Raw genomic sequence first — 27,403 nt, forward strand, 5'->3', positions numbered from 1 at the left:
TAATTGTATTTGTTAAATATATACTGTATTTCTGGAGTTTTTCTTCCCGGGCTTCCACTGAAAATGGATATGTATCCAGTTGCACGTTCCCAGTTAACAAATGTAAAATAAATAAATAAAAAAAAAAAAAAAAAATATATATATATATATATATATATATATATATATATATATATATATATATATATATATATATATATATATATATATAATTTCTCTAATATAGTTTTATCTTACATTCTTTTAATTTTTGATATAATACCATTACTGTGATGTAAAATGCACAATAAATTGTACCCTCTATAATCCCAGTATGCTAGATCTTGGAATACCCCTCTCCCCTTTATAAGTTTTAATCTATTTCCCCTCTCCCCTTTATAAGTCTGAATCTGTTTCCCCTGTATGTCATAAAAAGTACTCATTACTTGGGTTTTTAAATCTGTAGGCATACTGATCATGCTAGATAGGAAGCCATCAGTGCTTGAAAGTACAGATTTGATTACATGGATTTTCATTTTTGTAAATCATGCATTCTTTCATACTTTCTACTTATTCCTGTATTTTATTTACAATATGTGACTAGTTCTTCTGAGTCATAATGAATTTGAAAAATACAGGTCCCAAAAATCTTTAAATCCTGTCATTAAATTTAATATCCTGTTTTATACAGCTCGGATTACTGCATCAACCATGTTTCTGACTTTTGTGATTCATTTCATTGTTTCTACTCCATACCTTGTGGATTATATACACCTTTTACCAGTTCAACATTTTCTCTCCAAAATAAAGAAACACACACTCATGATTTCTGAATTCAGTTGCAAAATTCCCTGAACCAAGTATTAGGAAACAGTACATTCATACATATACCAAAAACAGGGTTTTTGCTGAAATGTGGAAACATTACTAAACTATTAAAAAAAAAACTTATTAAAATGATATCACTCCTAACACTTTTTTTTCTGGAGACATTCATTTAAACTAGGCCAGTGATGGTGAACCTATGACACGCTTGTCAAAGGTGATATGCCACAGCATTTTGGGTGACACACCAGCGTTCACCAACACCTGAGTTACCAAAGAAACTGAATGAACAAAAGTACAAGAAATGTATGACCCTGCACTTATCTATTAAAACTAGCGACAAAAAAGTCAATAATTGATAATCAAATCACATGCAATGTGTTCCATATTTTTTCAGTTCAATTCCAATTACTGTTAAAAGTAGGGTAATTTTTTGGTGCACTATTTTAAGACCAATTATCAGTGCACATATCATTTTCCCTATTGTAAGCCACTGATTTTTCTTTTACTTTTATAATACATAGCAGTACACATGACTGTATTTTTTTAAATAAATGAATATGTAAAGAATTGTTCCTCTTTTGTTCGGGGAGGAGTGATAAGCCAGCAGAGTCACGATAGGTATTTTTCGAATTTTTGATACACAGAGCCCAAAAGGTTCGCCATCACTGACCTAAATCCTCTTTCCTTTAAAAAAAATTCCTGCTGCATGCACTGGGGAGGGAATTACAAATCCTTACTGATAGGCCTACTTAGTATTCATAGTCTCAGAAATAAATGGACAACACTGGAAACCTAGATACTAATAGAACAGCCACACACCCCAGCCATTACAGAACTGCGGCTTAAAGGAGATTTTTGTCCATCTAATAGCCAATACCTTCACTTGCATAACAGACCAGGTATTAGAATTGGTGAAAGAACAGGTTTTGTTAATAAAAACAATCTTAACAAAGATATCCTATAAATTACACAATCCATTCCATGGATAACACTCTCATTGGCTGAAAGGGCATTTGTTATTAGGAAAGCATATAAACATGTACCTAGCTGTAGAGTACATCCCCACGCCTTCTTCACTATGTTTGCTTGAGAAAAACCTTCAAAGAGCTGTACGCAGGTGGTATTTCCAAAGACATGATTTTTTTCCATTGTTAATGAAGCCACCTATACTGAGCCACAAGGTATAGCAAACCTACCGGCAGACAAACTGAGCTCCAGCTTTCCCCCTCAACCTCCCCTCAGGAAATACCATCAAATATAACTCCTACTACTATCACTAGGGAACAGGTCCTCAATGCTCTCTCTGTGGTCAAGAACACTGCATCAGCTGGCCCAGACAATATCCCAGGATGCCCTCTAAATATCAAGAAATGTGATCTAGCAGGTTCTCTGAAATCACTATTTAACCATAGCCTCCAAAGTGGCTACATGCATAATGAATGAAGAATGGTAACAGTCACCCCTCTGCACAAAGGTAGACTATCTACAATCCATGGAAACTACAGCCTCATAAGTCCCACTAGCCTCATATGCAAAGCAAAGGAATTAATTATCAATGGAATGATCAGTGATATAAGAAACCACCAGACACTGGACCCAACCCAATTTGATTTTGCCAAGAGCAGGTTATGCCTACTCAACTGGTGGATTTCTTTAAGAAGGTCACCAAAGTAATGGATGAGGGCAAAATGGTTCACACTGCCCATCTTGACCTGGTTAAGGCATTTGACATAATACCTCACTGGGGCATTATTGACAAACCCAGGAGGTTAGGTATAAACCCTCATGTCACTTGGTGGATAGCCAGCTGGCTCACAGACAGTACCCAGGAAGTTAGAACTGGGGAGTCCACCTCTACAAAGAGGGCATTCACAAGCAGAGACCCACAGGGATTGGTCCTGGGACTGCACCTTTTTGGTATCTATTTCTCTGAAGTCAAGGCCAATATTAAGGTGCATTGGCTGACTAAATTTGCAGATGATAGAACCCTCCACTGACACTGTTTTCCAAGAAGGGTTGACACAGACAAATATCTGGTGTCAGAGGCATGGGCTAAAGCAAAATGCCAAAAAACACATACTAGTATCCTTTAGGAAGTCATCCATCCTGGGTAAGTAGCATATTGACAACACACCCCTAACAGTAGTCAGTAATCTAGCCCTTGACCATCATGTGTCTATAGTAGTGAGGAAATCATTCAGTGTTGTGCAACATATAAACAAAGGTATGGCATCTAGGTTTAAGGAGGTCATTATTCCACTGTACTCAGCAGTTATCAGACTTAGCACTGAGTACAGTTCCCCACTATGGTATGTACCTAATCTGGCTTATCCAACAACTGGAATGTCCACAGAGGTTCCTGACTAAAAGAATACAGGGTGTAAGTAACATGTCCTAATCAGAACACCTCAAAGGCTGTCCCTGTATTCTGTCTCCTACAAGCTGTTGAGGTGAAATCTATGCCTGGCATGCAAGGCATTTTTGCACCCCACCCTGATGGACCTCCTGCATATCTGCAAAATAAACAGCACCAGAATTACCCATTTTAAATACTTAAACCTTGCCTGTGATATAAACATGACCTGCTGGAGAGTCAAGTATGTATTTTCTCTGGCACAGGCTTCCCATCCACGTGAAGCAGAATTCTTCCCTAACCAAATTCAAGTGTAACTTGGATATTTGGAGGGGGAATAGGAAATGCATTCCTGGGTTGGTATCTATGTCTCTAATAGACACAGGCAGTTTGTAAATATTTAATCTCCCAAGCCCCTGCTTACGCTTATCTAGGGTACTAGAACTTGTCAGTAACATGTGATACATGGCTAGGCTTAAAAAGGCTCCAGTGGTCGTTAGCCTAGTATATACCTATAAATCTATGAACCTATGTGAAAAGATTTCCAAAGCAGTGTTCACCCTGGGAAGTAGCAACCTACAGCAAGCTGTGCAGGATGGCCATGCCTTATCCTGCCCTGTTGCTAGACTGGATGTTCAGAACATAATGTCTTTTAAAGGTGTGGCTGGACGACCATGTGACTGCCTTGTAGTTACTCTGGGCAGAGACATTTTTGAAAAAGACTGCTTATTTGGCAGCTGCAGTGGCAGACCATGCTTTGACCTGTCCCTTTAAGGATTTTCTATGCTTTTTTTATAGCAGAATAAAAGGCAGTTAGCCAGCAACTTACAGATAGTTTGTTTGGTGACTGTTGTGTCCCCAGGCTAGGTTGATGAATGTGAGGATGAAAGGTGCATCTCTACATTGTCCCTGATCTGAACACACAACCAGGCAAATTCTCCCTATAATGCATAGCAGGACCAGAAATTTCTTCTCTAGGGGTTGAGAGTATTACTCCTACAGACTTTTTAGGTACCACTGAAATTTTAACATATGGAATCTTGCCAGGGGTACCATTAAGATGACTGGTGCTATATAATCTAGGGACCTGAGAAGTTCCCTTGCTGTGACAACTGTCCCATGAAATTCCAATAGGAAGAATTCCATTAGGAAGATACCTTTTCCTGGTGATAAGAAGACTGTGTTCAGGATTGTATCATTTGTCCAATAAGGCCCCAGAAAGATCTTGAATATTCTGGGTGTTAGACTAGACTAGACTTAAGCAGATTCAGAGATAGTCATACGTTCTGGTGACAGCTACGAGTACATTGGAGCTTTTCTTGTAGTTCTTCCTCAGACTGAGCATGTATAAGGCAGTCATTAAGGTACAGGTAAATATGAACATCTTTAAGTCTAAAGTAAGCCAATATTGGGATTAACATTTTGTGAAGAGCCTGTGAGCAATAGAGAGCTCGAAGGATCAGGAGAGAGACTGGTTGTGGAAATTTCTTGTGCTGAACCTGAGGACTTTCTTGCACTGTTTGCTTTCTGGCATGTGTAAATGTACATCTTTGAGATCCATGGTGACTATAAATGCTTCAAGCACTAACAATGTGAGGAGCGACTGCAGGTTAAGGATTTTTTAGCTTTGTAACTTGTGGAAGTATTGCAGTTTCAGAAGGACTAAATATGCCTTTGTGGCCCATCTTTCCTGGGACTATGATTGTCAGCTGACATGCTAACTTAGTTTGGTTAACTAACACATAGTACCTATGTATAAATCCATATTTGTTACTTTTGAAATCCTATATTGTTGAAACTAAATGTTACCAAGATTTGTGTTATTCTGCTGCTGTTACTACTGTATTGTTAAATTACTGTTCTTGGAGCTTTTCTCCACGGGCCTCCACTGAAAATGAGCTCATCTCAGCCCAGTGGACCTTCCTGGTAAACAAATACAAATCAATCAATCAGTCCTGGAGTACAAGCATTTTGCTGGTTCTTCCATTGATAAACTTTCTGTTCTTTTCTTTTTACAAGGCTAGGATCTTACAGAGGGAGGTTGGTGAGATCTACCAATTCATTAATATCCTATAAAATAAAGCCCTACTTCTTAAGAGGGGAACAGATTTGAGAATAGCCGAGCCCTGTAGTACCTAAGACATGTCTGACGTGTTGCTTATATGTCCAGGTTTTCAGGGAAGGGGAGCAATATGAGGGCTTCAGATCTGCCTCATGGACTTTATCTGGCAATCTGTACCCTTGGTAGTTATTATGCACTGTCATGGTTGGAAGAATCATGTCTTTCTTATCAGATTCAGTTTATATTTCCATACAAATATTGGAGTCAGACATCTTGGGGAATGTAACCTTTGCAACCACGGAACCTCAATGTAAAATGTAGCTGAGATCAGGGTTTGGAATCTGCTTCACTGGCTTCAGCATATTTAGATCTATTAAATGCAATGGGAACAGTCTTCCATTTCTTAATAACATTCTTTTTTTCAAAATCTTCTCAACCTCAAAAAATATTTCTTTCCTTTTACTAGTTTTCATGGCTTCTTGAGAGGTAGAAATTCTGCACCAGTGGATGACTACTCCAACTCTGAAATTTGTGTGAGAATCTCCAGCTTTTTCTGCAGCAAACAGGCATGTAGGAAGGTCTAGATAGTTCTGTAGGTTTTCCCCTGCTAAAGACACAGAAATCTGACAGCCATCTGTCTTGAGGTGGGACTCTCCTAGGCAAAACAAGCACTTAGAAAGCAAATCTTTGTATAGGGATCTGATACCTGCAAACACAAAGGCCTTTGAGGCCTGCATGAGGTATGCCATTGAAACCAGCTAATGGTTTCTGCTGGACTCATTCACTATCAAAAAAAGATTGATCAATTAAATCAATAAAAAAATACTTCCTCAATGAGACATTTAGCATTTGAAGATCTCTGCAAATTGGATTGCTGAAAAGAGGAAGTCGCAACCATTAACTTTCTCACTAAACTTAGCTTAATGTCTGTGACAAAAAAGAACTGATTGTGGTTCAGGCTGACTGCACTTTTTATGCAGCAAACAGCCTTACATTTTGAGTTGGGGGATCAGCCCATGCTACGAAGTCCATGGAGCTCTGGTAATCATTAAAAGAATAACATATTTCAGCCCAAGATTATTTATTTATTCTTTTGTTCTTTTTTATTTGTATGGGCGACTGGCCAAACAAGGCACATTATCAACCATGATTTTGCATAAAGCACTAAAGTTAGCAACAGTAAATGATGGGAGGTTGATATAATGGTTAAGCTGTTTACCTTACAGACATAAGGTGCACGGTTCAATTTTTCCATAAGGTAATTGGCTAGGCTTAAAATGGCCCACAAGGGCAGTTAGCCTAGTACTAATCTATGAACCTATGAGCAGTAAACAAGTTCATAGGTAAGTACTAGGCTATCTGCCCAAGGGCATCTATAAATCTAGCCAGAATGTGTTGGTTTTTGCCGCCCTCTTAGATTAGTTCCCTGTGCCTCGGTCCAGCAGAGCCATTAGTTCCCTGTGCCTCTGTCCAGCAGAGCCACTGCAGTGATCCCCGGGGTAAATTTTCTGTTTCCCATCCACTCGTCAAGGTTTCTCTTGAAGAGTGTTAGTGAGGGGCTCTGCCTAATGTAGACTGGAATCCTGTTCCAAATCATGGGTAGTCTCTGGGACAGGAATCTATCCCTCCAGCACGTCCTATTTATCATTGTGGTGAGGTTTAGATCCCTAGAGTGTGTGGCTCTTGGGGATTTGTTTTTTCTTAGGTGGAGCATGTCCATCAATTCTGGGTTGGACATGGCCTTGTATGTCAGGCAGAGATCACCTCCGAGTAAGCAGTATGCAACCGAGTACAGCTGGAGTTTCTTCAGTCGGGCTGCATAGGGCATATGTTTGAGGCCAGTAATCCTCTTGGTGAGGTGCTTCTGTAGTCTTTCCAGCTTTTGCAGGTGTCTTATAAGGTACATCCCAAATGGGGCGTTGCACTCTATGATGGGTCTAATGAGTGATGAGTAGAGGGGCACAATAACCTCTTTTGTTCTAGATGCAAACCCTTTTGTGATTAGGTGGGCCACATAGAAGGATTTTCTAACCACCTTGGCAATATGATTATCAAAGGAGAGATTACTATCTACTTGGGTCCCCAGATCCCTTATTACATTTTTTGTATTTAGGGGACTACCACATATGTGGTAGTTCACGGTTACTTTGTTTTTCCCAAAGGGGATGACTATGCACTTTTTGGCATTTAGCTTGAGGCCATGATTTTGACACCGGGTATCCGTCTCAGTAAGTCCCTTCTGGAGGATGTCTGTATCAGCTGGAGAGTCAATTATGGCCCCCAGTTTGCAGTTGTCTGCGAACTTGGTCAGCCATAGTCCTCCTGTGCTTGTCTATACCTCTGAGAAGTATATACCGAACAGGAGGGGTCCCAGGACTGAGCCCTGGAGGATGCCACTTGTAACTGGTTTAGAGTCGGACCTAGAGCCTGCAACTCTCACCCTGTGGGTTCTGTCCATGTGCCAGTTGACAACCCATCTCGTGACGTAGGGGTTTATGTTCAGGCTGGTGAGCTTGTCTATAATACCAGAATGGGGAATGGTGTTGAAAGCCTTTGCGAGGTCTAGGTAGGCTGTGTGGACCTCCTTTCCCTCATCTAAAGCCTTGGTAACTGTCTCAAAGAAGTCCACCAGGTTTAGGAGGCATGATCTGCCCTTAGGGTCCAATGTTTGAAGGTTCCCAATGTCTCTGTTAATGAATTCCATGATGATATGCTCCATAGCCTTGCAGACCAGGCTAGTCAGGGTTATAGGGCGATAGTTCTCGGGGTCCATTGTGGCTCCACCTTTGTGGAGCGGGATAATGGTTGCTGTGCACCACTCTATGGGTACGTAGCCTGTAGAGAGGCTGAGTTTGAACAGTGTGTTTAGGTGAGGGGTTAGTTCATTTTGGAGCTCAATTAAGACACAGCCTAGGACACCGTCTGGTCCCATTGAAGCTGTATTTTTGGCTTTGGATAGGGCTGTTTTAACCTGTGTGTCAGTGATTGCTGGGGCATTACATTCTTCTGGTATGGTTATGGGCTCTTTAGGGGATGAGAGGGGGTGAAGTTTTCACTAACCTGTCTGCCAGAATGTTGGCAATATCAGTCAGTTCAGTGTATTTTGTGCCATTCTGCACTAACTCAGAGCAGATCTGAGAGTTTTCACTTAGGTTCTTGATATAGCTAAAGAACGCTTTGTGGTTATCTTTGGAGTCCTTGGCAATTTTTCTTTCGAAGTTAGCCTGGGATGATTTTATGAGGGATGGTAGTTTCCTGCTGATACTAATCATGGATGTCTTTCCTTCTTGGGATTTTACTCTTTTCTGCATTAGTTTCCTCCTTCTGTTGTAAGCTTGTTTATGGCAGGGGTCCACCAGATTGGTTTCCTTTTCTTGGAGGAGTGAGTCTTGGTTTTGCTTGGATTCTTGCAGGTGCTCATAGAGTGCCTTTGTAAGGGATTCAGCAGCTTGGACAACATTGTCCTTTAGCATGGGGGCTGTGAACCTTTCCACCTCGGTCTTAAGTAATGTGAAGTTTGCTTTTTAAAAGTTTTTCACGGTGGTTACCTTGATTGGAGGTGGGGGCAGAATGTGGCTATCCAGAGTGATTAGTCTATGGTTTGATCTTACTAGCAAGGGTTTGACCTCCGGTGTAGAACACCGGTCGCCCATGTTGGTGATGACCAGGTTCAATATGTTGTCACCTCTGGTAGGGGTGTTGACCAGTTGATCCAGGGCGTTCGAGTTTATAATTTCTAGGAAGCATTGTGCAAGGGAGTTAGTACGTGAGTAGTTCTCCCAGTTAAAGTTTGAGTAATTGAAATCACTCAATATTAGGACGTTTGGTAGGACCTTCATATTTTCCTGTGTCTCTAGAAACGCAGAATGGGGGTTCTGGGTCATGGTGGGTGATCTGTAGCAAGCTACAATTTGAATTGCAGTTTTGCCCATTGTTAGTTGCACATGGATGATCTCCGAGGCATTGTGCTGTGCCACTAACCTAGAGGTGTGGGTATCCTTGATGAATATGGATAAACCCCCACCTTTAGTGTTTTGGTCCATGTTCTGTGTCCGAAAGGTATGGTATGAGTTACAGCCTGGTAGTGCTGGGATGCTCTCAGTAGCCTTAAACCAGGTTTCTGTTACTGCACAGATATCGATGTTCTCCATACTGAGGAGTGCCTCAAGTGCATGCATTTTGAGGTTTAGACTTCTGGCGTTGAGTAGCATTACCCTCAGTTTTTGGTTACTTGTGCTATTTAGGGCGGTGGGTTTGTCTTTTTAGCCTTGCCTAAAAAAGGCACTATGGGGTCGGCAAAAGCCTTGGCCAGTATTCAAAAGCCTAAGGGTGACAGGTGCAAGTCATCTCTTGCGAAGCAACGTGGCTTATCGAGCAAGTCATCCCAGGTGGACAGATACTGTATCCCCTTTGAATGACACCAGAAACTTAGCCAATTGTTGAAATTGATCATTTTTTCTTTATACTGTGGCATCATTCTTGGTGAGGGCAGGATGCTACTCAGGGTCAGGGTCATACCGGCCTGGGCTACATGATGAGAGAGCTCTTCCATGTCTCTTTTCATGTAGTCCAGGGAGGTACGTCTTAGGTCATTCACACCAACATGGACAATGACAGAGTTGTATATGTACTTGTTCTGGAGTGACCTGAGTGCTTGTGTTATGTGGCGGATCCTGGCACCCGACAGGCAGCTAACTGTAACCTTCTCCTTGTCCAGCCTAGTTAGTGGGACATCAGTGTGCCTGACTATAGAGTCACCTTTTACTAATGTGTTGGGTATGTTATTTTGCCTTAAGGATTGTGATTGCGTGGCACACTGATTGTGTGAAGTATGTGCTTCATGGTTTGTGATGGCGTGTGGAGGTTGCTTGGGTGTCTGCTTTGGAGGTCTCTGTTGCTTTTGCAGATTTTTATTTAGAGCCTCCGAGTATGTTTTTGTGTATTTATGTGTGTTATTTGCCGGTGTTGGTTTAGTAGGTCTATGTGAGACTGGTGGTGTGATGCAAGTATTTTCCTTCTCCTCTTGACCGTTAGTTCCAGTGAGAGCTTTGCATCCAGTTTGGCTGTATAATTGCATCTCTCGCATATATTAGTGTTTGGTGGTAGGAGGAGAGGGTTGTCTGTGTACATGAGACAGTTATAACATTACCTCAAAATGCCCAGATTCACCAGTTGGACTGGAGAGTACACCTGAAACTGCCCTTTGGACATGCCTGAAAAGGTATAGTTTTACTGATTAGCTAGTAGGGACGAATAGAGAGCCTTGTCCTTCTGGACAGTATAGGGGGTCTAGTGCTAGGGTTAATTAGTGTTTGCTATGAGTTTTGAGCAAGTGCTGGGCTGTGAAATGAATGGTTTGAGTGCTTAAGTTGAAAGTTTGTCTGAAATGAAAGATATAGAAATTAGCCCAAAATGGCCAATAAACTACTAACTTCTGGGCTACAGCAAACAAGGCACACAAATTTCAGAAAGAAACAGATAAAATAAGCAGGCACAAAAAGCCTTTAATCAGAAATTCCCAGCTCAGAAGAGTAGAATCTAGCCTATCCTCCCACAAGAGTGCAAACCACAGACCTTCTTAATGTAAAATAACTGACCTGGAGCCCAAGTGCTTAAACCAGAACTAATGCAATTTTAGAATAACAGACACTGAGCCTTCCATCAACAATTTCCAACTTATAAGGATGTAAGCTACCTGTCCTGCCACAACAGTGCAGACCAGAAACCTTCTTAATGTAAAACAACTGGTCCGAAGCCCAAGTGCAATAACTAAAAGACAGAATAACAGTTACAATTTAATCAGGCTAGTACCAAGCAATAATGAATGCAGCAGAATAAACACAACTGAGTGCATTTAAGAGGAGGCAAAAGCAAAATAAGGTAATAAAGTAGGAAGAAACACAAATACATTAAAAGCAGATAAAGTGCAAATTGTTTTTTTTATATAACAATAGAAAACAAGAAAACTGATTTGAACAAATTACCCAATTAACCAGTACAAAACCTTAGAACTGAGCCCTGTTCCAGCAGTCTTCAATCAGACAAGTTCAGGGCCTGCCTACTCAAATGTTCTCTCTGTATTAGGCAGGATAAGCTAATGCGACTCGACTAGCATAGGGCTGGGATAGGGCTGAACAGATGGGAATGGTAGGAGTGTCTGAAATCAAAATATGATCTCACTGTACTCGGTTGAGTGAGTAACACAAAAACTATCCAGCCTTTGTAGTGCATATACAATGATATAGCTTAGATAGTCTGACCAGCTGGTCTCCAGGTAGAAGGACAATAAGAGTTCACAAAGATGTGGTTGGATGATTTCTAAATATGATGGCTCCAGCTTAGGTGGGGGTAGTTATTACAATAAACAGTACGTGACATACGAAATGTTTCACCAACTGTTTAAAAAGGAATTCTATCTATTGGAAGGAATGTTAAGGAGTTCAGTTTAAGTGACAGACCACTGTACCAGTTAAGAAACTCACTAAAGCAAATAAGAATTCTCAAAATGATATTATATTATATTATATAATGTCAGCATTAGGGTAGAGCATGACCTGACACTACTTTTAATGTTTATTCTGGGAGTTGTGAGGTTACTGAGGACCACAGTGGACTGAATTTATGAACAGGTGCTTGGTGGGAAATTTGTGTCCATGTGGGCTGAGATACAGAAATGTATTATGCTTGAGCAACTGTGGTAACGGCAATCTTCTCCCAAACTACTGACTGTAAGCCTTACCACCCACTAACCACCAAGTGGTACTTGCACAGTGAGCCTGACTGCCACCCTCCTCTGGATAAGTGAAGTGACATTAGCTGCTTACTCCTGCCCTCACAACAGGCCGATTCTTCTAGCACTTGGGGTCTCTGTTTGAACCTGGAATACTGGGGCCGCAGTCAGGGCTCTGTTCACCTGCACAGCAGCACTAGCTATGTAAATGCTTGGCCTTCAGACACATGCTGAGCTACAAGAGTGCTATTGTGCAGTAGAAGGCGAACTCACACCAGGCTGTATAAATTTTATCTGGGCTCAGCGGATTTTACTACATCTGTAACACCGCCATCTGAAATTTGCTGCCATGCAAGATTAATTCAGTACTTTTTTTAAATACTCGATTACTCCAGTAAGTAAGTATAGAGCCTAGAAAAAGAATATGATGACAGACCAGACACTGGCACTAACAATCAGTATTTTGTAACAAGTGGAAGTTATGTTCAAACCCATCAAGGCTTTCTCCACTGGTAAGTTCAGCACCCATAATCATAAGTCTTGTGATACACCTGTTCTTGGAACTTGCTGGACAATGGAAATATACAGAAAAAATATGGGCAGTTATAAAAAATGAAAAATATATGTTCTGTCACAGATTTTTACATCTTTCTGATGTCGGTTAGACTGAAGGATATGTCAGAATACAACAACTGGATAGTCAAGAGAGTCATTCTGAGACCTAATCAAGCTTAGCATGGGTAAGTAAAAAAAATATGGTGTTGCAGAAAATATAAACTGAGAGAAATCCCCACAATGAGGCATGATCATATAAAAAGACATTAGAAACTATTTTACAACAGCCCAGGCAGATAGCATATGGTCTTTGTTTTTATGTACTGCAGGTAGTTATATCATTCATGTATGTTTGATACTAGAAATCCAGAACAATACATCAGGTGCTGACACATTGACAATGGCACATTTCAAAAGTGTCCCCTCTCAAGATGGGAGAACCCAGGCATTTTTTGTTAGGGGCATCCACATCCCGTCACTTAAATATCGTAACACTAGTGTCACACCACCCTTGCTGAAAGGAGCAGCTTTCATCGAGTGGGGATGTGATAAAGTATCTTGTTCCTGATACTTGCCTGTTATGGGCATAAATTAACTGGTTATTATCTTCACTCTAAAAAATGCTAATTTGTTTTACCATGTTCATCTGCCTTCAGTGTTGGCAAAAGGAGCTGTATTTCTGAAGCTCATTTTAATTTTATAATTGTAGAAATGAGAAAATTAGAAGGTTACTAGCCATGTGCTTTTAAAGACTCACTTTTGCCTTAGCTAGCTTGTGTACATGAACATAATTATTCACTTCATTTTTTTATTCGGAGTGAATGGGAAGATGTGCATCTGCTACACGGATGTACAGTTTGGTATGTTTCAATCAACCACCACATGCACAGCTGGAGAAAGAGTTGGCACTAAGCCAACCACTCTTAACTGCCAGCATTCAGGCATGTGTCTGCTCTGACTTGCTTGCAGAAAAACTGCAGGTCATGCATTCTTAGTCTATCTGGCACAGCCATCATAGCAAAGGTGTTTCTTATGCAAATGATGCTTTTTTTTGGCCTCACAACCCTTTGGGAGAAACAAAGATGAATGTGTGGTATCAGTGTGGAGGCAAATAAGTTAACAGGCAGTCCAGTTGGAATGCATTGTATTTATTAAAAGACAACAAAGTGAAACTATAATGGCTATTCCTCAAGCCAAATGATGGCAGAATGTTAAAACAAAATGAATTTGCTGAGTGATTGTGCCAGAAAATTTAAATTTAACAGCAAGGAAATATTACTGCCTACACTTTGGGCTATTTCATCCTCCAAAGAGCACAGTGGATAATAAATTACTATATGGTAACTCTCAGGTATCATACTGGTACATTTATGTGAGCATCTGCTATGTGCAGGGTAGTCAGGAAAAAGTATAAATGTTGCTTTCATTCCTACAGAGAGCCTTGTCAGCTCTCAACAATGTTCAAAAATGATGGCCTTCATTTTAGAACTAAAGTGCAATACTCCCAGTAATTATGGACTGGTGAGTGCAAATACAGATGGCAAGGCCACAGCTATCAAAGCAAACTCAGATGTTCCAAACGCTGACATTACCAATGAGTCATCATTCTTCTTTCACTCTCCTTCCATCTCCCCCCCCTCCCTTTCTTCCTTCTTTGTGTAATTAGCTTTATTTTTCCTTCCCCTTCCAGCCTACATTAGGTCTACACGATATTCTTGCACAAAAAAGTATAGAGAGGTAAAACTCCATAGCATACAGGGATGAAATTGTGACTGTGCCCCAGGTGACATGTGTTTGATTAGCATGGGCATTAGAGGGACTGCTGGGGGGGTGGAAGTGAGTGGCTGATGCAGGATTGTTTGTCTTATGGGAGGGAGTCAGCAGCTTGGCTCACTGCTTTGGTGACACCTGCAGGTGTATTACTCACAGCAAGGAACCTGGCATGCACATGCTGTAAGCAGTGTGCCACGTGGTCAGGATACTTAGCGTGTGTAGAAGCATGCATGCACCATCTGGTAGCAATGGTAGTGTAGAATGCAAGTCACTGAGCTGGTGGGAATAGGAGCTTATGCAAAAATCTCCACACTCACAGTAGATGAAAGCACCATTTTCAACAACCAACTGTTGCCTCCCAGGGGAATAAATTGACCAGTGTTATTTTTCCCTTCAGCCCATTACTTGCTCAAGCAGATGGCTTGATAGTAATTGGGGGATGGTCCCCCTAAAAAATTATAGAGTGGCACACAAAAGGAACATATTAACAGATGTCAGTGATAACATTACCTGAAAAATGCTAGTAATACTATACAGACTCTGTAGCAGTTTTATTTAATAATCACAAAATAATCATTCTGTAGGTATACTGTTAGTGCAGTTTCTTTACCTGCCCCAAGACTGATTTATAGGTTCATAGCTAGGTACTAGGCTTGAAGTCAAGGAGACCACTAAGGAGTCTAGTCCAATTTCCTGTTTGCTCCTAACCAGTGTAAGCAAATGAGGGCTGAGGGAATCCAAAACTGCACCACAGCTACTGTTTGCCATTCACAAGTAAGTGGACTCTTTAAGGCACAGCATTTATCCACCTAGATAATGGCCCACTGTTGAACAGCAGGCACCCCTACTTCAGCAGGAGGGGAACAAAGCTGTTAATCAGTTAGCAGGGGGAGCTGTTGCCTGGCAGGATAAGGAGGGAAAAGTGCATTAGTTGACGGTATATGCTTCTCCAGTGAACTGCAGTTTCTAGCAAATGAAAATTATTGTCTCTTACTTTTCATTTTAAGTTTCATGGCTGAAAAGGTATCTTCCTTGGATCATCATGTGATGCCCGTGCACTGGCCCTGTAATCAAGGAGCCTCACTCCTCACCACTAGCACTAGTGAGGAGCGTGCACATTGGGAAGAATAACAGGTACACACACAGGAAAGTACAATTTCCCCTAAGAGCACACAGAGATCACAGTCAGTCTGGGGATGGTTTCTTCCTTTCACTCCAGATCCCCAATAAGACTCCCCACTGATACAGCTATAGGGTACAGATCTCAGCCTAGTGGTCAAGCTAAAACTCCACCACCCTCTCTGTGCAACCAGTGCTTCATGTCCCTGCCCAAGTAGCTGACACACACACACACACACACACACACACACACACACACACACACACACACACACACACACACACACACACACAAAACACACACACATTTTGAGACATGAGTTATATACAAATTCACAGACACTCCTGGGGAAGGCTGGCACAGATTCTCCAGCTATGCCCTCTTCTCTCCAGACTATAAGGTAGAAATCACTGCCACCAACCACTAATATCAGCTATCATAAGGCCCTTCCCAAAGGGTGACCAATTTCACTGTGCAATATTACTGTTATCCAAATATTAAGTGTGACCCAGGGCTAAAGCTAATGGAGTGGCTTGGACAGTATCACTGACTACATGCAATGTACTCTAAGAGCTTAAATTATCTCTACACAAAACAGCCACAGTTGAAAGGTTTAAAGATATTTCATAATAAATAATAAAAACACAAGATAAATGTTATTACTTCAACACAATGACATTACAGAGTTCAGAGACCACAGGACAATGCTTTCAAATAATACTGTGGAATAGTCTGACATAAATATAGAAAACAACTAGACTAATCTGGCTATTTCTATCTATCTCTAAAATAAATCACAGTTCTAAATAAATATCTTACTTACAAAGCAGCAAGTGTTGGTGAGTGGATGTTCTTCAGACAAAATCCAAAATGCTTAAATCTTTCTCTCTGAGAAAGTCTTAAATTGATAAACACCCAATACTGCTGAGTCATTTCATATTACATCATTTTTATTACTTCTTTAGTTCCCAGGCAAACAGAAACTCAAAATTTACATTTTTTAGTAAGCTGCACCTGGCCAGGAAGCCACAGCAATAAAATACATTATACATGTAAAACCTTAGTAATTGTCTCTTAAATCAAGACAAGGAAAATAATTTCCTGACCCAGACATCCTGTCTCTGAGCTTGAGATTAGACAGTCATGGAATGCTTGACTTATCAGCTTTCTTCCAGCAGAGTGCACCGTGGTTAAATTTTTGAAGCTCAGTACAACATATAGTTTAATCATAACATATAGTTATCTTTACATTTGCAAACCAAGCCTGTGGATTATATTAATATTTACAAATCGCATATAATTATTTACAAAATTCTATCTAGCTAGGCTGGCAGCCTTTACACATCATTTATTTATTTATTTGAATTTGTTGACCGGGAGTGTTCGACTGGACGTAGGTCCATTTTCAGTGGAGGCCCGGGGAGAAAGGCTCCACAGTTAAAATAAACAGACAGTAGTTACATTGGATTACATAGCGATTAACGATTTACATAGCAATTACTTACAACATATTTACAGATGAAGAACATAGTACATCAGTAGACAACTAGAATCTTTATCTGTGAAGTACATAACAGACATTAACAAATGTTACAATAAGAAGTTCCTGCTGTATAATAAGTACTAGGCTTATGAGCATCTGATCTTGCTATAATCAAGGTAGTTAGTGAAGTGGAAAGCAAGGTAGTGGTTGGATGGGGTGGGTGATATTAGAGTGGGGGTTGCAAGGGCATAGCCAGCATGTTTTTAGGTGCGCGTTTAGTAAAGTTTTGAAGTGGGTGCATGATGGTATGGAGGTAATTGTGGGTGGGAGGGAGTTCCATAATTTGGCTATGGCACAAAAGAATAGTGCTTCACCAGCAGAGTTATTGGCTTTAGTGATCTGCAAGTGATTTTTGTTGCTGGATCTTAGTGGTCTGGTGGTGCGATAGGGTTGGAGTAGATTCTGAAGGGATGGAACATTTAGTGGATGCTTTACTAGTTTGTGGGCGAGTGAGAGTTGATACCATTGAAGGAGGTGAGGGAGTTCAAGCCAGCCTAGTTCAGCAAGTGAGAGACAGTGGTGTCTACGGTAGGATGCCCCTGTGGCGAATTTGGTGATTTTGTTGTAGCAGGTGTCTAGCTTGTTTAGATCGCATTGCCTTAGGTTGGTATATATTGGAGAGGCATAAAGTAGGGTGGAGATAAGGTGGGAATTTGCTATTGAAATCTTTGCTGCTTTGGTGAGAAGTTGCTTATTTCTGTATAATGCTTCTAGTTTTTTGTGGACTTTTTTTATGGTCATGGATATGTGAATGTCAAATTTTAGTTTATTGTCTATTTCCACTTCTAGCAATTTGGTGTGTTCAGTTGGGTATATAGTGGTATTGTCTTTTGCTGTGATGTTAAAGTGAGAGTTGTTTTGAGTATGTTTGGTGGGTTGGAAGATGAGTAGTTTAGTTTTGTTTGGGTTGAATATTAATTGGGTATCGGATAACCACGTTTCAACAGAGGAAAAGGCTTCCTGTGTGACTTTTTTCAGTTTGTTTAGGGACTGGGCTGAGCAGATGATGGTTGAGTCATCTGCGTATTGTATGAGCGTGCCATGTTTTGTGGCAGAGGCTAGATTATTGGTGAAAACAGAGAAGAGTAGGGGTCCAAGGATGGATCCTTGGGGAACCCCTATGGAGACAGGTAGTTGGGGAGATATGTCATTCTGCCATACAACGGATTGTTGGCGGTCAGACAGGTAACTCTGAAACCAGTTGGTGACTGATTGTGAGAAGGATAGGTTATTGAGGACAGAGATAAATTGTTTGTGTGGGACCATGTCAAATGCTTTAGATAGGTCTAGGAATGTAGCAGAGGAGAGATAGCCATTGTTTTTATGCTGAAGGATAGTGTTAGTAAAGGAGAGTAAGGTAGTGGTGGTGCTATGGTTTGGTCGGAAACCATGCTGAGTATTGGAAAGGAGGTTGCTAGTAAGGAGGTAGTCTGAGACCTGAGAGTGTGTGCATCTCTCTAGTATTTTGCAGAGTGGAAAGAGAATAGCTCTGGGGCAGTAATTGGTTAGTTCTGTGGAGGGTCCACCTTTGTGGAGAGGAATTATATGTGATACTTTCCACAGTGTGGGGACGTAACTTTCTGACAGAGATCGGTTAATCAAGATAGATACTGGGTAGGCCAGAGCATCAGCTGCGATTTGTAGGTATTCACTTGGGAGGTTGTCTGCTGCTAATTTGGTGGGCTTAAGTTTAGTTAAGAGTTTTTTTATGTTGGAGGTAGGTACAGGAGAAAAAGAGAAGGCAGTGGGGAGATTACTAGTTGAAGGTGTGGGTTGGAGGGGAGGGGGGTTGTGTTGTTTAGCTAGTGATAGTATGGTTTGTGTGAAGTGTGTGTTGAATGAGGTAGCAACATTTTCTGAGGAGTGAGGGATGTTAGGAGGAGGGGTACTGACTTTACCTGGGTGGAGGATGGAGTTTATGAAGTACCAGAATTGTTTGGGGCTGTGTTGTGAGGAGTCTAGGGCAGACTGGTAGTACTGGAATTTGTCCTGTTTTATTAGCTTTTTGACTCTATTGCGTAGTTCTAGGAATTTCTGTCTAGTTGAGGGGGTTTTGCTTTTGCGCCAGTGCTCCCAGGCTTTATTCCTGTTTTTCATTTCTGACTTAGTGGTTTTCTGTAACCATGGGGAGGGTTGTGCTTTGATTCTGGAAAGTCTTATGGGGGCATGGTCATTAAGGATGCTCAGGAAGGTAGTATTAAAAAATTCAACTGTGTCATCAAGACCTAGGTACTTTAGAGGATGCCAGTTACATTCTTTGAGGGATGAGATGAATGTGAGTCATATATCATATATCATTTTCCCTCTTTTTGTCTCTCTCTCTCTCTCTCTCTGTTTGTCCTCTCTATCTCCCTCTTCATTCCCCCCTCTCTTTTTCTCTATTTCACTATATATATATATATATATATATATATATATATCTATGGTGACACCCCTATTAGGCCCAACACACCAAGGTGGCAAGAATGACAGATTTTTTTCTAGGTGACATATCTACTTTAAAAGGTAATAGAACATCCACAAACAAATTATTTCAACAGTGCACCAGTTAGCAATAAGGCACGGTGAGATATGCATGCAATGAAACCATACAGCCACCCTCTTCCCCATAACTCCACAGAAAAGGTGTTGACATTCAAACATGTACAAAGAAGACAAAATCACTGAGCAGTAAAGCTTTATAATGCAGCAATACAAACATAGGAGAAAAATGCAATGTCATTAGGCAATAAAAGAATTATAATACAGCAATACAGATATGAGAAAATGCAATGTCATTGAGCAGAACTAACACCCTAAACCCCCTTGATCAGTTCTAAAAAAACAACTATGAAACACTATTATACTCTGTTCACTGGCCAGTGACTACTTACAGTCTTGCTGCCGGCATGATGGGGCCCGAGTTGTAGCTCATATGGATCCCAGTTACTTGTAATCCACAAAGCATTTGGGGAGGAATCCACAATCTTATAAAAATATAAAATGATGTCCAAAGCCTCTCACCACTCCATCCAGAATATCCTAGTGACCAGGCACCGTGGTCCCTCTGATGAGAAAAGTAGATAAATCACTTTCCAGAACTCTGATAATCATCGATGGCTTCTCTGTACTAGGCTCAAAGGAACTCCTTTCTTGCTGAATCATATGCTGGCGTGGAACTACTGGTTTCAGACTTCTCTCCTGATTCCACAAAATACCATCATCCAGGATTTCAGCAAAAGACAGACACAATCTGCTACTTCCCTTCTCTGTCCCCAAAGCACTAGAAAAGAAAATCCAGTCATGCTGGAAGACCCTTTTTCACGTTAGCTCCCTGTTTCAGTCTTCCCTCCTTCAGCTAGTTTTCCAGTCTCCTTTTTCACTTTCGAAATTGTCTTTTATATTCCTGAAAAGAGCTCCATCTTGTGGTGTAATAAAACACTACAGTCTATTACTTCTACAATGAAATACAGTGGGAGCTACACTCTCCTCCCACTTGAAAATTTTGGGTTCCCCAAGTCAAAGGTAGATTAGCAGCAAAATATTTACAAGCACTAATGCATCATCAACTGAACAATATTTTTGCATTCAAAAGGTACATTCCACCAAAGGTAATCAGTCTTATGCGTAACTTGAGAAGGGGTGTCACCACTGGAGTAGGAGGCATAGGGATAATGGGCGCAGACTCTACGATGAGCTGTGGTCACAGGTTCCTGTGTACTATGTCCCAAACTGTTATATGTAAGTCTCTGTGGGGGCCAAATCAGTCTCTGCAGTTTTGATTTGGAAAAGATAGCTAAGGAATTTTGCTTGGAAATTTTGTCACCCACATCACATTCAATGTCCATTTCTTCAGTAGGCATATTGTCTACTTCTAAGATCTCCGCTTGTATAACTTCACTTTCATTTTTCATAACGGCATGACTGTCCTCAGCACTATTTTCTGAAGTTTGCATAGCAGGGCCTCCATCAGTATCAGGTTCTGTAAGAGGCACAGAAACATTACTTAGTCTATTGTTAGGTCTGGGCTGCTCAAAATGACAAGGAATGAATTCCAGTGCATTTACAGTGAGATTACAGCCCACGGGGTCTTGAACATCCTCATAAAAAATCTCACTGAAACCCCAGTCATCATCACTGTCCTCCTCTCCTTCAGCAGGAGGGAACATAGGCTCTTGAATATTGGAGGAGTTAGTTCCTCTCTGCTTTAGCCTTCTGGATTGCCTTGAGTTAGGCTTCCGCTGAGCCATTCTGGGTTCTGGATTCATGAGTCTCACTGATTTTGCCAAAGGCATTAAGTTGTTGTGGTGCCAGGTTTTAATGGGTCCTTCTTTCCCCTCAGGGCAAACGTGGTAGACAGGGATATTAGGCAGTTGAGAACATAGATCCCAGTGGTCAGCTAGTTTATGCTTTCCTTGTAGTCCCAAATTTCTCAAAAGAGCTCTGTCCCCTGGCTGTAAGTCATGCAGCTTTACTTTTTTGTCATAGTGAGCCTTGTTTCACTGATGTCTTTGTCCTGTTGATTTTGCAGCAAGCTCATAAGCCTGTCTGAGGTTCTTCTTGAGTCTCTCCACATAACTTCCATGAAATTGCACTGGTGTATCATCAGCTGTGACTCCAAAGGTGATGTCAACAGGAAGACGAACTTCTCTTCCAAACATTAGGCAGTAAGGCGAGAATCCTGTAACATCATTTTTAGTACTGTTGTAAGCATGCACCACTGTAGCTACATGTCTACTCCACTGACTCTTCTTCTCAGCAGATATTGTCCCCAACATATCTAGCAAAGTTCTCTTGAAACGCTCAGGCTGAGGATCCCCTTGAGGATGATAAGGAGTGGTGTGGCTTTTCTGGACTCCCAACAGAGTGAGTAGTTCATGGACAAGCTTGCTCTCAAAATCATGTCCTTGATCAGAGTGTATCCTTTTTGGCAGGCCATAGTGTACAAAGAACTTCTTAACTAGTAGTTTTGCCACTGTAATAGCTTTCTGATCATGCGTGGGAAATGCTTGAGTGTATCTGGTATAATGGTCTGTCACCACCAGCATATTACTGATCCCGCCTTTATCCAGTTCAATGCACAGAAAATCTATACAGACCAGTTTCATGGGTCCACTACTTTACATTTGACCAAATGAGGTAGCTCTGTTCAGCAGAGTCTTTCTCTGAATGCAACAAAGACATGTATGACAATAATCCTCAACATCTTGCTTTATGCATGGCCAGTAGAACCTGTCTCGTACCAGACCCATAGTTCTGTCATAACCAAGATGAACATGTTTATCATGCAATGACCAGAGTACTACTTCTCTATACTCCTGAGGAAACAACAATTGCTATTTTTTACTGCCGAGTGCACTTGGAGATCTCCTATACACTAGTCCATTCTGTATCTGGAGTCTGTCCCATTCTTTGGCCAAAAGTCTTGCCAAAGGATGAATATCTGTGTGAAGCATATTAACTTGTTTCTTCTCTAAAGCAGCTACCACCAGCTGACCTAAGGGGTCTTCTCTTTGATCTCTCCTGAGGTCACTGTTACTCAAAGCTGGTAGCAATGAAGCCTGTAAAGTGACCAGATTACAGTAAGCTTGGGGTATGCTTGCTGTAGACAGACCCAACTTCTGGGCCCAGCATTCTGTGTTGATAGTGGGTTGCAATCTGACACATAGCTATCACCCCTGGTGCTGGAATTTCCACCCACTCTTCGAGGGGTATAAATCTCCCTGAGGTCTTCTGGATAGACCATCAGCATCTCCATTTTCATGTCCTGGGTGATATTTCAAACTGAAATTATAGTTGCATAGAGCTGCCATCCATCTGTGGCCAGTAGCATCTAGCTTTGCAGTGGTCTGGATGTATGTTAGAGGACTGTTGTCAGTCTGTACTTCAAATTCAGCCCCATAGAGATAGGCATGCAGCTTGTCCACTACCGCCCACTTTAAGGCAAGGAATTCCAACTTGTGTGCAGGGTAGTTTCTTTCTGTGGGGGATAAACACTGACTGATAAATGCCACAGGTCTCAGCTTCTTGTCATACTCCTGGTAAAGGACTCCTCCTAAGCTATTCCTGCTAGCATCCACATGTAAAGTGTATGGCTTTGTTGAGTCAGCATATGCCAGCACAGGGGCATGTGTGACGCAATATTTAAGCTGTTTAAATGACTCTTTACACTCAGGAGCCCAACGGCTCTCGATGAGTTCTTTAGAACCTCTCAGTCCCTTAGGTTTTTTCACAAGGATATCTTCATCTGTTTCATCTGCTTTCTCATCATTTCAGAGCAAATGGTTGAGGGGTCTTGCTATCTTTGAAAATCCTTCCACAAACCTTCTATAGTAACTGCAGAATCCCAGGAAAGATCACAGCTCTGTGATAGTTTTGGGTCTGGGCCAAGATGTCACCGCTTCAACTTTGCTGGGATCTGTGGATATGCCATTTGCAGACACTACATGTCCCGCATAGGTCACTGAAGTTTGGGAGAACTTGCATTTGTCCAATGACAACTTCAGGCCTTCCTTCTCAATCATATCCAATACCTTTATCAATCGTTCTTCGTGTTCCTCTAGGGTCCTCCCAAAGACAATGATGTCATCCAGGTAGACTAAGACCTCCAGAAGATGCATATCTCCAACTGTTATTTTCATGATTCTCTGGAAAGTTGCTGGTGCATTTGATAAGCCTTGAGGTAGGCGATCAAACTCAAAAAATCCCAAAGGGGTGATGAAGGCAGTCTTCTCTTTATCTTCTGGGTGCATAGGGATTTGATAGTATCCACTCTTTAAGTCTAGCACACTGAACCACTTACTGCCCACTAGGCAATTTAGAGCATCTTCAATCTGGGGAGTTGTGTACTGGTCTGAAATGGTTCGCTGATTCAGAGTACGATAGTCAACACACATGCAAATTGACCCATTATTTTTCCTGACAACGATAATGGGAGAGGCATATGTTCTTCTTGACTCTTTAATGATCCCTGTGGATTTTAGTTCTTCCAAATGTTTTCTTAAGTCCCCCAGGTCTCCTGGAGCTACTCTTCTGGAATGTTCCCTGAAATGTCGGTCCTTTTTTACTCTTATTCAGTGATCTGCACTTTTTGCACAGTTCACATCTAGTTCACTAGTAGAAAAACATTTTTTCTTTTTCATTAGTAGCTCTTTAACTCTGGTTAGCCACTCAGGGGGCAAGAGACCACCTCCTATCTCAATATCTTCCAGCTTCAGCTCATTGGCCCTGCTCTCATTCCGTGTCAACACAGAAGCAGGTAAGGGAGTGGCAGCATAAACATTTTCCAAACGGACTTGTGAACGCAGGACAATGGGAGTACTTCCTTTATTCTTTAACCCCACAGGGAAAGTGTCATAAGGATGCTTTAACTTGTCCACAGGCCAAACTTCTGGGGCTAGTTCCAGCCTTGGTGGCAAGTCACTTTCTGGATCCGTTTCCATCATGAGATGAGAGGAAACTCTTTGTCCACACATCCTCACTTTGGCTCTCAAGCAGGTGACCTGACCAGGATGAATTATATGCTCTTTCACAGACAGGGTTCACACATGACCAATTTCATCTTTTTTACTATCCTTCTCCCTTTGAAGGGCACAGAAAACTGATCTCAGGAGAGGATGTAGTGTTGGGTGTTCCTGGGTCAACTGAGACATTAGCATTCTTCTGACAAGGTATCTGTCCCCACTAAAATAAATGATGAATCCTTTCCTTTTGGCCTGGGGCACACAACAGCGAGTGTTTCAAAAACTTATGTTGACCCAACAACTGAAGTGGAAAATTCTAACTTGAGTGAGACATAACCATCATAAGGGAACTTCATGTTACTTAGCCCCCAGATCTCCAAATCTTCTAACTTTTCAAGTGGCAAATGCTTTAAGTATTTTTAGTAGAAGTCTCTGTACAGAATGGTGATTTGTGCACCAGTATCCAACAGTGCTTTACTATACACTCCTTCTGTTTTTACTGACACGACAGGGGACGGTCCCAGTAGGCCATAAGGTAGTTTCTGTTTCCGGTGCTGTTCAGCTGTACGGCAGTCAGCATGTGGGTGAGGTACCACCATTTGATCTTGCCATTTTAATGGATAAGACTCTTGCTTAGTAATGCTTTGCGGTCTCAGATGCTGAGATTTTGGCTGAGATGACTTTCCAATTTGGTTGTTCACCTCAGATGAGCTAGAAGTGTGCATAGTAGGTAGTTTCTCTCCCCTATTACAAGGGTTTGTGTGGAAAGGAGATCCAGGATGCTGTCTCTTGATGTTAGATTTTATGGAGATCCTGTAACTGGGCACTCAGCTGGCTTTCTCACTGAGGCCCTTTGAAGTTTCCCTGCATTGCACTAGCCAATAATATTTCATTCATTCACTTTTTTCAAGTTCTCTGCATTAGGACACTGTCACTTTATATGCCCTGCATCCCCACAGCAAAAGCAAAATCCAGTAGGAACTCTGAACATTGACTGATTCAGTTCTTCCCTGAGTCCTTTCATGGAGGTTTTAGCTGATGTATTTCTCCCTTCAGCTAAAGTTACCATGGCTTTCTGCAATTCTGCAACTGTCTTGGTGATTTGAGCTATGGTGTTGGTCAGGGAAGACACCTGCATTTGCACCCGTGACACCTCTACACTGTGGACACTCTGGGCCACGACTCCTGTTTGAGTAGTGAGCACAGCGATAGGCTCCTGCTGGTGTTCACTCACTGTTTTAGTTGCTGTTGAACACTGAGATTTTGCTTATAAAAAGGCTTCCTCTTCCCTCACCTCTTTAACCAACTGAGAATAAGTTAGAATCTCTTCCCTATATCTCATCCTCATTTTTCACACAATGAGGTCCATAGCTTGAGCTCCCTGTAAAATTTGTCTGATCTGTACTTGGTCAGCTACTTTCGGATCCACCCCCTTCTTTAGGATGATCTAGTGGAGCATTTTATCTAATCACTTAATGTAATCAGATAGTTTCTCACTAACTTCTTGGTATGTATGTTCAAACTGATACAGTAGGTCAGCAGCCCTCTCGGTCCTTCCAAACACATCCTGCAGTACTCCTAAATAGTCCTTGGCCATGCAATCTTGCTTACCCATCCTTAGGTTGTGTATGGTATCCGCACCTAATCCCTTTAGACTTTCAGCTATCCACTGCTTCTTCTGAGATTCTGGGATATCTCACTCCTCTAGAGCTTGTGAAGCCTGATCCATCCAGGATTCAAAATCTTCCTCTCCCTGAGGTGTGGGTTGTTTGCCAGAAAAGTAACGCAATTTGCAGTAGCCAAACCCAGTGAATGGCTGTTTAGACTTTAAGCATTTTTCTACAATACTTCCCAAAGCATTCAGAACTTCAGGTCCTATAGTATTTACAGGCAGTGAAGCTGCAGCTCCTGCTGTAAGTTTCTGACCTACTTGGAAAGCTTCCACAGGTATTTTCTCTGTTGCTGAAGTAGTGCACTTCTCAGGGATTACCACATGGACTGCACTCTCACCTGAAATTTGTACACTCGAAGGTATGTGCTCATACACTAAAGGACTTTTCCATTCTGATAAGGCCAATGTGCTTTGCTCAGTAGGGTCCATAGTGCTGTCTAATAAAAATACATGCCCTACAACTAGTAAGGATCCTGTGACTTGATGTATTTGCATATCAGTCCATGTGACCCCTGGCAACACCAGAACTAAGCAATGCTCTGACTGAGCATTTTGCTGTTTGCACCACTTAGCATCTACTTCTGGGTTCATGTTTCTGCTGGATTTGCTATCCACACATACAGGGGACTAGGGTGGAGTCCAAGGCAGTACAGGCAATCCCAGACAAGCTCCCAAATGTAGTGCACCAGCAGGTGTAGCTGAAGCAGATATGGCTTCCTTCCTACCTGACTCTGGTGACACCCCTATTTGGCCCAACACACCAAAGTGGCAAGAATGACAGATTTTTTCTAGGTGAAACATCTAGTTTAAAAGGCAATAGCAAATCCACAAACAAATTATTTCAACAGTGCACCAGTTAGCAATAAGGCAAGGTGAGATATGCATGCAATGAAACCATACATTCACCCTCTTCTCCAGAACTCCACAGAAAAGGTCTTGACATTCAAACATGCACAAAGAAGGCAAAATCACTGAGCAGTAAAGCTTTATAATGCAGCAATACAAACATAGGAGAAAAATGCAATGTCATTAGGCAATAAAAGAGTTATAATACAGCAATACAGATATAAGAAAATGCAATGTCATTGAAAAGCAAAATTCTTGAAGGCAACAGTACTAACATGAACAAAGTGCAATGTCATTGAAGAATGAACATTTATACTGCAACAATACAAATATGAGAAAATGCAATGTCATTGAGCAGAACTAACACCCTCAACCCCCTTGATCAATTCTAAAAAAAAAAAAACAACTAAGAAACACTCTATTATACCCTATTCACTGGCCAGTGACTACTTACAGTCTTGCTGCTGGCATGATGGGGCTCAAGTTGTAGCTCATATGGA

The sequence above is a fragment of the Protopterus annectens genome, chromosome 13.part0, assembly GCF_019279795.1.
Source record: "Protopterus annectens isolate FY-2018-M chromosome 13.part0, PAN1.0, whole genome shotgun sequence".
NCBI classification, from domain to species: Eukaryota; Metazoa; Chordata; order Ceratodontiformes; family Protopteridae; genus Protopterus; species Protopterus annectens.